The following is a 14,496-nucleotide window of genomic DNA, read 5'->3' as shown; positions in this document are numbered from 1 at the left end:
TTATTTATTTATTTAGAGACGGAGTCTTGCTCTGTCGCCCAGGCTGGATGGAGTGCAGTGGCGCGATCTCCACTCACTGCAACCTCCGCCTCCTGGGTTCAAGCGATTCTCCTGCCCCAGCCTCCCAAGTAGCTAGGACTACAGGTGCCCACCACCACACCAGGCTAATTTTTGTATTTTTAGTAGAGATGGGGTTTCACCATACTGGCCAGGTTGGTCTTGAACTCCTAGACCTTGTGATCCGCCCACTTCAGCCTCCCAAAGTGCTGGGATTACAGGAGTGAGCCACCGCGCCCCGCCTAAGTAGCTGGTTTTATAAGGCGGCAAGGACTGTTGAGAACATCACTGCCAGTTGCTGGCCAGCTTGCCCTTCAGCTAATGAGTTTTGTTATCTCAGTAGGTGTTGCCACTTCTTCCCACCCTGACGAACGTTAATGGACTGTATCTCCTTGTGAGGTCCCATCAGGTGTGGCCTGTGTCGGCCAGGTGGTTTCCCAGGCTCCCACCTGGGGGCAGCAGCAACATGACATCCTAACGGGTGGGTGCCTGAGTTCCACCGGAGTGAGGCTAGACTCTGTGGTCTTTGGTCTAGCCTCATGACCCTCGCTCCATCACTGGCTGCTTGGGACAGCCAGGCAGACACTGTTTGGGAAAGTGTGCCCCAGCATAGTCCTGGGGACAACCCTTTTTCCTTTCCCCAAACACCAGGGTTTTTGGAACCATCACCTGGGAAGATTTAGGAATGGCTTCCTGGTGGTCTCCTAACAGCCTAAACACCCCATGGGCTTTGCTTGGCGGTGTTGCTTATCTGCATGCCAAAGGACCAATCCTGCGGGCAAGGGGCTCGATGGCCCCACCTGGACCCTAGACAAAATGAACGTACTAGGGGGATCCCAGCACTGGGGAGATTTGCCTGGCCTTCCTGGGGGAGCAGTATGGCCGCCCACGGCTGCTGGTCTCCCTTTCCCATAACCTCCCGGAAGATCCACACCACGAATGATCTGATGGGGACAAAAACCCCGGGACTCGAGGGACCTTTGCGGCGGACCCTTAAAACACCTGGCAATCCCATTAAATTGAAACATGGTACATATTTTGCTATTCTAGTTTTGGCTAATACGTTCTATTTCAAGGGTCTCCCAGCCACAGTTTGCCAGCGGGCAGGCGGCGCCGCAGGAAGTGACCGGGCAAGAACGGGGGTCGCCGCCCAGCTGGGCCTCCTGTTCTCTAAGCCCTCGGCCTCGGGCTCCAGGCCACACGGGGAGGCCGTGCTGGGCGGGCCCGAAGAGGGTGGGGCGGGGCCCCGGAAGTGACGTGGGGCGGGGCCAACGGACCGCGGAGGCGGTGGGAGCAGCGCTCGTCAGCCGTTGGGGACCCCAGCCCGCTCGCATGAAGTAGCTGGCCGACCAAGCCCCAGAAGGCGAGTGCCGGAGGGGGCGGGACAGCTCCTCCGGGGCCAGCCGGCACCAGGCTTGGGGGCTGAGGCCCAGCGGCCCGAGACCAACTGGGCGGACCGAGGCCGCCTCCCTGCCAGCCCTGGGGTCCACTGCCCCAGGGAGCAGCTCCCTTCCGAGGTCAGACTCGGGCTTCATCCTCTCTTGCCGAGCGCCGAGCGGTTTTCAACTCTCACTGCTAGGATTCCTCCAGCCATAGGTCCGAGATACATGGCCAGCCATGACCCGGAACGTCCACTTCCAGGGACAGGCGGTGGTGATTGGCTTCGGTTGTCATCTGTGCCATCTGTCCATGGTTCGAAAAGCTGCTGTTCACGTTTTGGGGAGGATCATGGTTTGAGGGCTCCCATGGTAGAATTTGGGGAGCTCTCATAGGCAGAAGGCTGAGAAAAGTTGGTGCTGTAGGAAGTCAGCTGGCAGCCGATGGAGTCAGGACCAGGGAGGAAGGGAAAGGGAACCTAGATAGGAAGCTACTGCAGTAGGCTCAGAGAGGTGATGATGGCGGGGCTAAGACAGCGGCCTTGGGCGGTGACTGGGAAGAACATTGAACACCATGTTTGGGCTGAAGAAAAGAGCAAGGGAAGAGATGAGGAGCTTCAGGTGAGGGTTGATGTAGATGTTACTTACACAGGTAACAGAAATTCTTCACCTTTTCGTTGTTTTACAATGATTCATTCTCTCTCTCTCTAACATATAATTGTGGTATTTTCACCTGTAGTCCCAGCTGCTCTGGAGGTTGAGGCAGGAGGATGGCTTGAACCCAAGAGGAGGCTGAAGTGAGCCAAGATTGCGCCACTGCACTCCAGCCTGGGCGACAGGGCAAAACCCTGTCTCTAAAAAGAACTTTTTAAAAAAGCACCTGCAGATTTAAGCACATAATAACTACACTTTTGTCTGTTTTATTATGATATCAAAGTTAAATTTATGATGAATGACTAACTGGACAAAACTGAGAGCAACCACCACAGAGGTGAATATACTGAATGTATAACACTCTAATAATTTTAAGAACTCCACTCTAATGAGCAGATATCACAGAAAGAAACTTTTCAGATGAAATACCAATGACCAGGAAATCTGTGAGACGATTTAAAAAAATTCGAAGTCATTGAAGAAATGCAAAGCTTCCAGGCTCCACTTTTCGCTCATGAAATTGGCAGAGTTCAGGGCAATGAGTGTTGCTGTCCCAGGAGTGCGGATGGGGCTGTGTCCTTCGCTGGCGGTGGGAATGTGCACTGGCACTCTTGTCCAGAAAGACATTCACCACTGTGGTTTAAGAAGCATCTCAAAGGTCTTCACCTTGGTCCCTTGTCCACCTCTGCCCGCGGTCTCTCCTCCTTTCAGCCTCCTCTTTCCCACACAGTCCCTCCTGCCCAGGCTTGGTCCCCTTTCTTCTCTGACTGGGTCAGGCATGTGGGTGACTCTTTGACTTCCAAGGCTCTGTCTGCTTGGCTTTTTTCTTTCACCTGTTCTGCGGAATAACCTGATTCGTTCCTCTTTTTGAGTCCTTCACTTCCATACCTGGGATTCGGGGCGTGGCCCAGAAAGACCTTGCAGTCATGCAGTGTGGGGCTGCCAGCATTTCATGGCCTCCAAGCTCAGCTGGGCTGAATGAACGCTGCTGTCCAGCGCTTGGCTCAGTTTTCTGTCCCAGTTTCCTGAGTGCTTTTGCCAGACTTTCACTTTTCTGAAACCTACTTCACCCTACCCCAGACACCCACCCTCTCTCCTTGGATGACCTGCCTCCTAATTTCTAGAGAAAACTGGACATGGCCACCTTTCCCCAGTGTCTGAGGCCCAGGTTGACCCGTGGTCATGGTCGCTGTCACCACCCACCTGCCTGTATGACAGAGTGAGACCCTGTCTCAAAAAAAAACATAAATAAAAAGAATGCCTCCTGTTAGGCTGGGTGTAGTGGCTTATGCCTGCAATCCCAGCACTTTGGGGGGCTGAGGCAGGTATCGATAGTTTGAGCCCAGGAGGGGTTGTCAACCTGGACAACAGAGGGAGACCCTGTCTCTACAGATAATTTTTTAAAATTAAGGCAGGGCATGATGGCTCATGCACTTAATCCCAGCACTTTGGGAGGCTGAGTCAGGAGGACTGCATGAGCCCAGGAATTCAAGACCAGCCTGGGCAATGTAGAGAGACCTCCATCTCTACAAAAAATTTTTAAAAATTAAGGCAAGGTATGGTGGCTGATGCCTGTAATCCCAGCACTTCAGGAGGATGAGGTAGGAGGATAGATTCAGCCCAGGAGTTGGAGCCATAATCACACCACTGCACTCCAGCATGGGCAACAGCATAAGACCCTATCTGAAAATACATAAATAAAAGAAAAAGTTAGCTAGGCGTGGTGGTGCATTCTTGTGGTCCCAACTACTCAGGAGGCTGAGATGGGACAATCGCCTGAGCATGGGAAGTCGAGGGTGCAGTGAGCCATGATGGTGCCATTGCACTCTAGCTTCGGTGACAGACAGCCAGACCGTGTCACCAAAAAAAAAAAAGTATCCTATGAAAAATGACAATTTCCAGTGGAACAATTATGAGGAAGAGATGGGATCTGCCTGGGCTTTTTCAGTCTTTTGGACAATTCAAGATTCCTCTAGCTAATGATTTCACAGTTGGTAACAGCTTGTTAGCTTTACGGTGTTTCTTTAATGTTTGTTAAATGTTCCTGGGATACAGGTACCAGATTACAATTCACACCAGCCAGGAGGGACAGTGGAAATTTCTTGAGGAGGCTTGCAGGTCCCTTGGACCTAGGGCACCCAACCATTTGGGATGTTTAGGAGAAAAAGGAGGTTTTACTTCCGTCTTCCCTGGGGTTCCATATGAATGTGTCATCTTGGCCAGTGTTCTTATGAACTCTAAATGAAACTGAAGCACGCCTTTAACATTACTTTAAGAAAGAATCACAGAAGCCAACCTTAAATCATTTAAAATGTGAATGAAACTTGAAGCAATAGATAGGAAGAACCATTATCTGGTCTGTCCTGCAATTATTGGAAGTGTTAAAGGAGATGAAGTTTACAATGGCTGGGAGTAATGGCTCATGTCTCTATTCCTCATGCTTTGGGAGGCAGAGTGGGGAGTATCCCTTGAAGGAATTTGAGGCTGCAGTGAGCTATGATTGTGCCACTGCACGCCAGCCATGGTGACAGAGCAAGACACTGTCTGCATCAGAAGAGAGCCCAGCAGCTGCCCAGGCCTTGGTTGGTCCCCATGGATGTGGAGCTGTGGCAGGTCATGCAGAACCATGTGGATTGTGCCCTCCAAGCCGGACCGTTCTTGGATTTCTCCATAGTGGAGATATGGTCGCTGACTTCTCCGATGGGGAAAACATTCTGTCTTTCCCTGCTTCAGAGGCGAAACCTCCTTGCCATTCACACAATCTAGTTCAATAGTATCTACTCTGGCACTGCTAATCCTCCGGAAGACGCTGTTCAATCAAGTCTAAATCAGCCTTCCAGTAGTTTCCATCTATTGGGTCTCACCATACTGTCTCAGCATGGGGTGGCCATGATTTGCTAAGCCTGTTTTTCTCTTCTTTAAATGGATGTAACAGCCTTTCTGAAGATTTTTTTTTTTTTTTTTTTTTTTTTACATTTGTTGCCCGGTACTCATTTGGAGGCCTGGAGTCCAGCAGAGTTCCTTTCCGTGTTTTCTGCAGTCCTTCAGCAGGGTCTGCACACTTGATGGCCTAGAATTGGGCTGGCCCTCGGCAATCCTGCCCACCCTGTGGGCAAGTAAGTTTGCTGACAGACTTCAGTAGGCCCCGTGTACCTGAGCTTCAATGGGGTGGGGTTCTCTCCCAGCCACGTCAGCTGTGTCTACCCCTCCCTGCTCTCTCTTCCCTCTCTTCTCCCTGCCCTGGGTGCTCTTGTAATATCCAGCCTCTGGGTTTCCAACTCATCTAGTAGATCTCAGAAGCCATAACCAGTTTCAGGATCTCTTTCTGGTATCCTGGGTTTGTATTCAGGGCCCCTCCTGTCACGTCTGTAACGCTCAACAATTTAATGAGCTTCTCTGTGCCTAGGTTTCTAATCTTTAAAATGGGTATAATAGTAGTATCAGTCTCATAGTTGTCTTGAGGATTAGGTGGGTTAATATTTGTAAAGCATGTATCAGGTAGGTTAAGAACAGGGTACCTGAAGTAATACTGCCCAGATTCAGAGCAGAGCCAGGAAACCTTGGGCAAGTCACTTCTCTGTGCCACATCTTATCCACATCTCTGTAACATGAGGATGATAATATAGTTATTGTAAACTTTTAGGCAATTATTTCTTGCAAAGCACCTGGAACAGTGCCAGGCACATGATATGGGCTCAACAAACGTGAGCTGTGGTGATGGTGACAACCCCTGGAGGGACCCTGAACTTCCCTGTGGTGTCGCCATTGTGCTGGAGTCTAATGGCTTATTTTCCTCAATAGTTCTCAAGCGCTGTCAGAGCAGGGGATGGTCATCAGTATCCTGACTTCTCTTTTGCTTGAGCTCCTGGATGGTATCTTGTGTTTGTAGTTTGTAGATTTCATTTTCATCAAAGCTAATTGTTCCTTCTACTTTAGAAGTCTGAGCAATATGCCTTCAGTGGCCAACTGGAGACTTGTGTTTTAAAACTTCACTGGACTATCTGTTTATTGCTGTGATGAAATTATGTCACAAAAACCCATGTACTCATTGTGGAACATGGAAGCATGATGGGTACCACCCGAATGGAGGGGATACAGTGTGGATGGGAACCTCTGGCCTCCCCGAATGTGTTGACTCCAGGACTGGCTGCCAGTCCTGCAGCCGATCCTGCAATGCTTGCTTTCATGCTTTAGGAACGCTCATTTCTGCCTTTCTGCTGTAATTGATGCCAATAGCTGCCAGTCCTAAAACGCATCCTGCAGTGCTTGTTTTCTTGCTTTAGGAACGCTCATTTCTGCCTTTCTGCTGTAATTGATGCCAATAGCTGCCAGTCCTAAAACGCATCCTGCAGTGCTTGTTTTCTTGCTTTAGGAACGCTCATTTCTGCCTTTCTGTTGTAATTGATGCCAATAGCTGCCAGTCCTAAAACGCATCCTGCAGTGCTTGTTTTCTTGCTTTAGGAACGCTCATTTCTGCCTTTCTGTTGTAATTGATGCCAATAGCTGCCAGTCCTAAAACACATCCTGCAGTGCTTGCTTTCTTGCTTTAGGAGTGCTCATTTCTGCCTTTCTGTTGTAATTGATGCCAATAACTTGTAGTTTGCTGCCATATCTGAAGCTCTGATGCTTCCTACATCTCTCCCAGGTCACTACAAAGATTTTGAAGTCCCTCATTCTCTGATATTAAGAATTTCATACTGGCTTCAGTCTCCTTTATCTCACTGTTAGGGAACTCTTCCCCTTTTCTGTGCCATTTATGAGCACACTTGAGATGTGGCCACATTGCTGCCCACTTGCTCCAAGGAACAGCTTAAGCCAGAGTCAAAGCCACCAAACCAGGAAGACATCCCTATTGTTCATAGAAGTCATCTGGTTGGCTCCAAGAAAAACATCCAGCGCAGTTGGATCTGACTTTAAGTCTGGAGGTCCTGTCTCTAAAACAAAGGAGAGAAACTCACAATGAGATGTTTCTAGGCAGCGCCTGCTCAGAGGCCCACTCAGGGTAGGGGACTGCCAGGAAACGCAGAGGCCTGGCCTAGGGCCTCATTAGGGCTGGTCTTTGGTGACAGCCCTAATAACAGGGCAGGCCTCTGTTCTTCCCTACACCTTCCTCATCTCTGGGTTGGCCTTGTCTCCCTCTGCATTAGTGATTTTCCCCAGCGCCATGCGTGGCTCCTGCCAGCCTGATGCTGGCCACCAGGACACACGCTCCAAAACAGCCACCCCCAAATGCCTTTTCCTGAGTGTGCGTGAGTGCGTGCATCAGGGAGAACGCTCATACCCTTCAGTTTTTTACCAAATGGTAACATACAGTACCTATGTATCCTGCAGCTTGTGGTTTTCACACAATTGCTTTTTTAAATGCAGGTAAAAATTATACAGTGAAACACATTCATCTTGAGTACAAATCAGTGGGTTATGACAAATATCTGCACCTGTGCCTAAGCAGTACCCTGAGGAGGACACTGAACGTTTCCATCATCCAAAAAGTTCCCCATGCTGTTTGCCATTCGCCCTCACCCTCCAGCCCCAGCAAGCCCTGTTGAGTCTCATTGGAGTTCTTTCCTCCACCAAGGGATAGAAACTCACCTGATGGCTGCATGCAGACACTGAGAGTCCCGACCCCTCATTCATCACAATTGATCCCTTACTCCTGCCTGATTGCTGTCTTCCTGCTCATAATTAAATTCCTTCCCCCTGCTATATAATGCCCCTGGCTCTTCAGCTGGAGAGAGGGATTTGAGACTGATCTCCTGTTCTCTTGGGCTGATGTCAACCTTAATATAATAAAGTTTTCTTCCCCGGCATTACTTTTCTTAATGATTGGCTTTCTGTGCAGGACCTATACTGAACCGATACTGAACCCCTGGCATTTCAGTAACAGATTTTGGTCCACTAATCGGGAATGGGTTGCCTCTGGCTGGTGGCCGCAGATGGGGAGAGTCTCAGAGGCCCTCCTAAGCAGCTGCCTGACCCTTTTTTGGCCAAAGGTGGATTTCTGTCTGTCTCTCTTTGTCCCCACTGCTGCTGACTCTGTGTTCCTAATTGTCTAGGAAGAGCAGCCTTTGAAATGTGACATATGCATCTGACCGGTGTCTTTTGTGGGTACCAGATGGCAGGATCTGCTTCTCTCAATTTGGGTGGGGAATTGTGAAGGAATTTGCATTTGCAGGTTGAACAGGCCCAGCTGACTGAGAGGGAAGCACCTCAACTGTTTTGGCTTGGATGGTCTTGGGGGCTTGTTAGTCGCTACTGTGGTTAGATTGTATTTCCATAATTATTTATGTGTGTGTATGTGGATATAGTCATGAGAAATCAGAATTTGATCTTAGAATGTAGGCCACCTGGGTGCATTCTTTAGAATTAGTCTGAATATAGTTATGAGCCAGTGGAACAAAGGAAAATGATATTCTTTTGTAACACTGTTTGGCTCCAGTGTTCTTTGAAGTCTGGGGAGGCTGGGACTCTCCATGGGTCTTTGAATTGTACTGCTGTCTTATAATTGCGTTCATTTTTCTGTTGGATGGAAAGGCGGGATGGAGTTCCATGTATCCAGGCTTTTCTGCTGCTGTCCTAAGCACGGTCGGGCCTGGCTGCTTGTGATGTTCTTCAGTGGTACTGTTTGGCCCCAGTATTCTTTTAAAGTCTGGGGAGGTTTGGCCTTTAAAAATCAAACTGCCATGGAAAGTGATTTACCCAAAATTTTGGTTCACAGCCTTCACTGGATTACCTACTGGGGCAAACAAAGTTTAGCCATGTGAACATGTTCATAAACCAGTGAGTTTGCATTGCTATCTAATGGCTAAAATTCCAGGGTAAAAGCTGTTGGATCTTTGTATGTGTGTATTTTTCTCTGGATGTTCTGTATCATTTTCACAGGGTACCAAATTGTCTTATAAATAAAAAAGAGTGTGCATAAATTAGGTAAATAAGTCCAGTCATTTTCCAAGTTCATGTGACTTAAGTAAATCTTTAATAAGCTGGCTTTAACATTATTGGTAAAATAGAAATGTCTTCAGACTTGTCAGCCTACCTTTTTGTCTGAGTGTTATATTTGCTAGATGTGTTAAGGTGTCAGAGTTTGACAGAAAAGGTTATAAGACTATAAACCCAGCCAAGAAGAAAATGATCTTAGTGTGTGTGTGGCTTTTTTGACAAATAAGACTAACGTTGTCGTTTAATAAAAACAGCTGAATTTTCTGAGTTATTGGCAAATATACCCATGTGTTTTAATTTTAAAGTTCTTAATTAGGTAAACACCTGATATTCATAGGTTATAAAAATGATTATCAAGGAAGCAATGACTGGCTTTGTCTAATATCTCAGTTCTCATAGTTAATGTAGAGAAATGGCTAAAAATGCATAAAATAGAAATGGGGTAAATGTATGTGAACTTTTTCTGTAATTTAAAAATCTTGAGATTTTGGTGCTCATTAGATGTCTGAGTCATTTTAAATTAAGAAAGGGTTATGACATGGGGAAAGATTTTTTAAAAAACTATGGAAGGTTGTCATCTAAAATGCTAATATCTGGTAAACAGTTTAGGATTTCTTGCTTCCTAGGTTTTTCATTAAAATGTAAGGTTACTAATAATTCTAGTTAATATGTAATTCCGTATATAAAATGTGTCACAGAAGTTATATCTTTACTGAGAAAAAGAATAACATCTAATTCAGAAGTTATCTAAAAGTTGATTCAAGTTGGGGCCCGCCTCCGCCCCTCCCGCGGCCTGGCGAGCGCGCCTCCCGGCTCCTGTCTCCCTTCCCTCCTTCTCTCTCACGCGTAGCGCAATGGCGGCGGAGCAGCAACAGTTCTACCTGCTCCTAGGAAACCTGCTCAGCCCCGACAATGTGGTCTGGAAACAGGCAGAGGAAACCTATGAGAATATCCCAGGCCAGTCAAAGATCACATTCCTCTTACAAGCCATCAGAAATACGACAGCTGCTGAAGAGCACACAGAGCCCGCCAATCACGCCAATAAACTGAAATTTCCAGTTCATGTGACCTGTCCAGTTCCAGTGTAAACTTCTGGTCCCATGACTGATTGGAAATGGGTTTCCAGCTAGTTTGGCCAACCACAGTATTATCGAGCTTCAAAACAGCACAGACATCATTGGACAAGTCATCGGTTTTTGGAAGATTTCGACTACTTCCGCTTTTACTTTTACTGGTTCTGCTCATGAAACATGATCTGGTTTCACTTGGACTCCAACCAGGCAGTGCAACTGATGTTGCTTTTGACCGTCCAGGGACATTCTCTAGGATATCTTGGCAGCCGATAAGACGCACTTCCAAAGTACCTGTTAATGCTGCTGGTTTGGATAGTGTACTATATTGATTTTGTGTAGATATCATACTTTGACGTGGACTTAGTGTTGGTGATGCAGCAACAAGTGAAAGTTCTTCAATAATAATACTGCTTTGGGGATGATTCTTGGGGAGTTCATTTAATCTTTGCTCTAATGAATACTTTAAAAGGCCCAACTTCTGACTTGATTCATTAAATCTTGCTTGAGCTTCAAAAAAAAAAAAAAAAAAAGTTGATTCAAATTATGGAGTTGGGGCCAGGCACAGTGGCTCGTGCCTGTAATCCCAGCATTTTGGGCGGCCATGGCGGGGGGATCACCTGAAGTCGGGAGTTTGAGATCAGTCTGGCCAACATAGCGAAACCCTATCTCTACTAAAAATATAAAAATTAGTCGGGCGTGGTGTTGAGAGCCTGTAAGCCCGGCTACTTGGGAGGCTGAGGCAGGAGAATCACTTGAACCCAGGAGGCAGAGGTTGCAGTGAGCCGAGATTGCGCCACTGCAATCCAGCCTGAGCAACAAGGTTATCTAAATGGGCTTCCCATAAGGAGAAGCAATTACACTGCAGAAGGTCTTTCTTTGCCTTTTGGTAACTGGCCTAACGAACAGATTTACGTTTTATTGATAATTCCTATGTCATCATTAGTTTTTATATTGCTTAAAAATAAATCTAACAGAATTAAGGTTTTTACATCCATGTAACTTTCTATATTGCTTCTAAAGTCCTTCTGCTGTTAAGTTTCCTGAGTCTGAAAAAGGCACAGATTCCTGCTAAATCTTGAACACTGACGCCAGTCAAAGCCTCATCTTCAGACCTGGGAGAAGGCGACAATCGAAATGAAATGCTTTCATGAGATGCAGGGCCAGCAATTACAAGTATTCAATCCCCCTAGGCCCAGGGACTATCGCGGAAGAGGTGGGCGCGTGAGATTGTAAGGGCCGACTTCGAGGGATAAAATTAGAGTTTTTCTATAAACATTAATGTCAAAGGCACACTGATGCCAGGCAAGCATCTGGCTTCTGTGTCGGAATGACAATTTTCCTGGACCACTGATCTACTCTTTAATAGAAAATTGTAAAAGGTTATACAAGGTGTATGGAAATCTTACTTCATGGTCAAACTGATTAAAATTAGATTTGTTTATAAGGTTTTAATTAGTTTTAACATTAATAATACCCCTAAAACATTAGTAAGAGATCAAAGATTTTTGTTTACCTTTTAAGTAAACTACAGGAAAAAAGAAGGAGAGAGACAGACATTTAGTTGGCTTCCTGCTGTCTTCATTGGGTCTTACAGTTGGGGAAACTGAGTCTCCTTCGTATCAATGAGTAAAGGTCTTTGGTGTTTTGTTTTTTTGTTTGTTTTTTTTTTGAAATCTTTGAATTATCATTTTGGCTAAATGAATAACTATTTTATAATGAACTGTGATCCTATTTTGTGGCATCAAATGTTTTACACTTTTGATATTCGACTGATGAACTTCCCAACATCAAAATTTCAACTTCTGGCTGGCTACAGTGGCTCATGTCTATAATCCCAGCACTTTGGGAGGCTGAGACCAGGCAGGCAGATCATTTGAGTTCAGGAGTTTGAGACTAGCCTGGCTAAAATGGTGAAACTCCACCTCTACTAAAACTACAAAAATTAGCCAGGTGTGGTGGTGTGTGCCTGTAATCCCAGCTACTAGAGAATCACTTGAACCTGAGAGGCAGAGGTTGCAGTGAGCTGAGATTGTACCACTGCCCTCCAGCGTGGGTGACAGAGCAAAACTCTGTCTAAAAAAAAAAAAAAATCAAGTTGTAAATTCAATCTCTTTGACCTTAAGCTAACTTAAAAAAAGGCTGGCCATGGTGGCTCACACCTGTAATCCTAATCCTAGCACTTTGGGAGGCCAAGGTGGGTGGATCATTTGAGGTCAGGAGTTTGAGACCAGCCTGGCCAACAAGGTGAAACCCCATCTCTACTAAGAATACAAAAATTAGCCGGAAATCACTTGAACCCAGGAGGTGGAGGTTGCAGTGAGCCGAGATTGTGCCACTGCACTCCAGCAACAGAGCGAGACTGTCTCAAAAAAAAAAAAAAAATTAATGGTGGATGCAGTGGCTCACACCTGTAATCCCAGCACTTTGATAGGCTGAGGTGGGCAGATCACTTGAGCTCAGGAGTTTGAGACCAGTCTGGACAATACAGTGAGACCTTGTCTCTACAAAAACAAAACAAAACAAAACAAAAACCAACCAAACAAAAAACCCAACAAAACAAAAAACATGAAAATCTGGGCAGGGTGGCATGTGCCTGTAGTCCCAGCCACTCTGGAGACTGAGATGGGAGGATTGCTTGAGCCCAGGAGATCAAGGCTGCAGTGAGCTGTGCTGTGATTACACCACAGCACTCCAGCCTGGACTACAGAGTTTTGGAGACCCTGTCTCCAATAACAACAACAAACAAACAAAAATATATATATATTTTTAAAAGATATTAGGTCCTCTGGCTGGGCACGGTGGCTCACACCTGTAATCCCAGCACTTTGGGAGGCCAAGGCAGGTGGATCACAAGGTCAGGAGATCGAACCATCCTGGCCAACACAGTGAAACCCTGTCTCTACTAAAAAAATACAAAAACTTAGACGGGCGTGGTCATGGGCACCTGTAGTCCCAGCTATCGGGAGGCTGAGGCGGGAGAATGGCATGAACCCGGGAGGTGGAGTTTGCAGTGAGCCTCCAGCCTGGGCGACAGAGCGAGACTCTGTCTCAAAAAAAAAAAAAAAAGGCATGCGGTCCCCTGAAGTCCAAAAGAGACATATTAGGCTTATTTGTTATGTTAAAATTACACAGGAAGCATTGTCAAATATGAAATGGTGTTTAATCTTCTTTGGGTTATATTTATATAAATGTGTTTTTAATGTGTGCCAAAATTACATGGCATTCCTAAAATCCTGATATGTCTTAGTATATGCCATTAGTAATATGTGTATTATGTTAAATTGTTGTATGCCACAGAAATAACCAGATTTCCTTGACAATTGTATCTTTAATGTGTCTTTGACTAGGATGTCTTAAAAATTTTATCATCTACAATTATTGTTTTATTGGATTCTTCTCAAAAAGTGGTCTACAGTCAACTACAGTCCAAAATTTGCTCCTTGGAAGACTCCTGAATGCAGGTTTCTGATGATGTCAGAGAGACTGTGCTGTTGGATTAGACAGAAAACTTCTAGGACTCTAATTAAAAGGCTGATGTGGTCATAAAGATTGCTAACCCAGTATGAAGCAGAACAAGAGTTAATTGCATGGACTGAGCTAATAAGAGGACTGAACTAATTCTTTTGTGACTTTTTTGGTTGGAAACATTGCTTGTCAAATTTTTTTTCTCTTGAGCTATTTGTAGCCCTTAACAATTGACTATACTCTGGTAAATAAAATTTAAATCATATTTCTTGCTGTCTGCTTGATTTCTCCAGAATTCAAAAACTATTTGCGAATATTCTTAACTATGGCAATATAGTTATTTGCATAAGTTCAATAAGAATCTGTTTTCTTTTATAACAGCACATAATTGGAGGTACTGGATTTTGACCAAGGATTTAACTGGAATGACATTTTTAGATATAAGCAGACTGCTTTGAGGAATTGAGATTGACTTTATAGAGCTGATAAATGTCCCTTGGAAAAACTGGCCTCACACCTCTCTACGTAGTTCCTTTGCAGGATTCCTGACCTGTGCTAAGTAAAGAATGTCACTTTCTGACAGGCCCAGGAACCTAAAGTTACTTTGAGACCTTGAGAGGAGGGGAATTCACCCAATTTGTACAGGTATCTGCAGGCACAGATACATTCTTGGCTGAGCTTGAGAGGCCTTTAAAAGTTGAATCTGAGATTCCTTTTGAAAAGTTACAGCAAAGCCAACTTAAAAGAGCCTATATGGACAATAATTCTTGCTGTACTTTATGCAAATAATCTGGCCAAGTATAATAAGACTAAAACTTAATTTGCAAATAAATTGGCCTTACCATGATTTGTCTTTGGTAGAGATGGGGAACTGGCCAGAGAAAAATTATGTTTCAGAAGAAGACTGTAGTATACCTGTTATTACATTAACCTAT

The 14,496-nt window shown here is 45.5% G+C and overlaps 1 long non-coding RNA gene across 2 annotated transcripts; it reads left to right on the top strand.

Annotated features, from left to right (window-relative positions):
• Positions 1-966: 966 nt before the first annotated feature.
• LOC129492726 (uncharacterized) lies at positions 967-13,826 on the top strand. 2 transcript variants are annotated; one of them, XR_010114245.1, is made up of 2 exons: positions 967-1,749; positions 2,173-13,826. It is a non-coding gene; the product is annotated as an uncharacterized lncRNA (long non-coding RNA). The 2 variants fall into 2 exon arrangements; XR_010114244.1 differs by having other exon boundaries at positions 967-2,054.
• Positions 13,827-14,496: the final 670 nt, after the last annotated feature.

This window comes from Symphalangus syndactylus, chromosome 11 (genome assembly GCF_028878055.3).
Source record: "Symphalangus syndactylus isolate Jambi chromosome 11, NHGRI_mSymSyn1-v2.1_pri, whole genome shotgun sequence".
Lineage (NCBI taxonomy): Eukaryota > Metazoa > Chordata > Mammalia > Primates > Hylobatidae > Symphalangus > Symphalangus syndactylus.
Note: the sequence above shows the minus strand (reverse complement) of the source record. Positions and strands in the feature narration are given on the sequence as shown.